Source organism: Onychomys torridus, chromosome 1 (genome assembly GCF_903995425.1).
Source record: "Onychomys torridus chromosome 1, mOncTor1.1, whole genome shotgun sequence".
NCBI lineage: Eukaryota > Metazoa > Chordata > Mammalia > Rodentia > Cricetidae > Onychomys > Onychomys torridus.
Genome location: NC_050443.1, coordinates 83,743,518 through 83,746,008, shown reverse-complemented (window position 1 = coordinate 83,746,008; position 2,491 = coordinate 83,743,518). Strand labels below are relative to the sequence as shown.

The 2,491-nt window shown below is 39.9% G+C and overlaps 1 pseudogene; it reads left to right on the top strand.

The window, feature by feature from the left end:
• Nucleotides 1-1,148: 1,148 nt before the first annotated feature.
• On the top strand, nt 1,149-2,080 carry LOC118571398 (annotated as a pseudogene).
• The last annotated feature ends 411 nt before the right edge of the window (nt 2,081-2,491 follow it).

The following is a 2,491-nucleotide window of genomic DNA, read 5'->3' as shown; positions in this document are numbered from 1 at the left end:
ATGAGTTCCATATTGTAAAGTGGATATTATTATTATTATTTATTATTATTATTATTATATTATTTGTGTGTGTATGTGAATGGAAGTGCCTTTGGAGGCCAAGGGTTTTGGAATCCCCTGAACCCCGAGTTATAGGTGGCTAAGGGCTGCCTTGGTTGGGTGGTGGGAAACTAACTTGGGTCCTCTGGAAGAAAAGCATGCACTCTTAATCGCTGAGTCATCTTTCAGCTTCTGGAGCAGGCTTTAAATCCAATGAGAGAATGGTTGGTTACTTCCATGACATTCATGCTATTATTGCACCAGTGAGCATTTAATGCCAGACCAACTGTTGTTGTAGTTCAAAGATTGTAGTGTGCATAGCACTTCCCAGTATTATGAAAACTATCTAGGAGGGATGAAGTTTCGAAGTCAGTACCAGCTTAATTTCTTCATGTCATATGACTTAAATGTATAATGTCTTCAGCAATAGGATCTTGCCATCATGTTCTAGAGGGTAACTAAAAACAGTGGCAATAACCTGTAAACAGCAACTCAAAAAGAGCTAACCCAAACATGATGCCAGCCTGTTAATGTAGTAGCCTGTATTGTTTGGGTTAGCATTGTACCCCTATTATAGTTATTTGCAGGCAAGTTGAGGAGTAGAAAAGAGGTCCATTGATCACAACTGGAAGAGGGCCATGTCATATTTTTACTCCTATTTCTAGTTAAATAAATGGCATTTGAAGGATATTTTGAAAGCTACAATATTACCTGGGACCTGAGCTTGTAGTCATTTATCAGTCAGATACATTTCTCTGCAATTTATAAATATATATTTCAAAATGCTATAGCCCATATAGAAGTCTGTGTGACCTCACTAGGTTCATCTCCTCACTAGACCTGATTTATATGAAGACAAAACTTAATTTTGGCTATCTAGAGCAGAGTATAAACATTCATTCATTAAGAAATATTCACCTTCATCTGTCATATACACCAATGAAAAGAGAAAGAGAGGAAATATGAAGGAAAACATTTCTGCATTTCATGAGAAGGTACACTAATTACATACTTTTGTTCTTCTTTATTAGTAGTGCTGATGATGTGTTGTCAACTCCTATATAGATTCATTCTTCAAATGAGTCTGCCCATCAGAGGCTCCTGACAGCATGTCACTAGGCAACAGCTCATGGAGTCACCCTTCATCCTTCCTGCTCTTGGGAATCCCCGGACTGGAACGGTTACACTTCTGGCTTGGTTTGCCATTTGGTACAGTCTATCTTGTTGCTCTCCTAGGAAATGTCATCATTCTCTTTGTGATCCAGCTTGAACACAACCTTTACCAGCCTATGTTCTACTTATTGGCCATGCTGGCTCTGACTTGGGCCTGTCTACGGCAACCATCCCTTAAGCACTTGGCATATTCTGGTTTGGCTTCCACAAAATTGCCTTTAGGGATTGTTTAGCTCAAATGTTTTTCATACATCTGTTTACAGCATAGAAAAATTTATGCTTGTAGCCATGGCTTTTGATCTCTATGTTGCCATTTGTATCCCTCTCCAATACAACACAATCCTCACCAACAGAACAATCTGTGTTATTGCTGGAGTTGGACTGTTCAAAATTTTCATTTTAGTTTTTCCACTTATATTTCCCCCTCTAAGGCTTTCATTCTGTGGACACAATATCATACCCCACAAATACTGTGAGCACATGGGCATTGCTCAGCTGGCATGTGTCAGCATAAAGGTCAATGTATTATTTGGGTTGATACTCATTTCTATGATACTTTTGGATGTTATTTTGATTGCTATTTCATATGTGGAAATTCTTCATGCTGTATTCAAACTCCTATCCTCGGAAGACAGGCTCAAAGCTCTTTATACCTGTGGTTCCCATGTGTGTGTGATCTTGGCTTTCTTCACTCCAGCCTTTTTCTCATTTTTGACTCACATATTTGGACACAATATTCCACGGTATCCACATCCTCCTTGCTAACTTTTGTGTTATCATACCCCCTGCTCTTAACCCTCTTGTTTATGGGGTGAGAACCAAGCAGATTCGAGATTGTGTGGTGATATTTTTTTGTAAGGAAGTTTGACTATGAGCCTCTGTGTAGCATGAATTGTTAGAAGGTGCTATTAATAGAATCAAACTTGGAGCCAGGTATTGGGGTGAATGCTGGAAGATCAGAGAAGCAGAACAAGCCACAGCTTCCTCACCTTGCCAATTCCTCAGCTGATCCTGTTTCCCCAGACTGGATGTTTCTGAGTTTTCATCCAAATGGGTCTCAGCTGAACTGCTGCTCAAAAGCTTAAAAGCTTAACCAAGCTTAGTTCCTTGTCCTCATGCCTTAAATACCTTTCTGCTTCCTGCCATCACTTCCTGAGATTAAAGGCTGTTGTTACCATGCCTGGCTGTTTCCAGTATGGCCTTGAACTCACAGAGATACAGGTGGATTTCTGACTCTGGAATGCTAGGATTAAAGGCATGTGTGCCACCATTTGCTGGC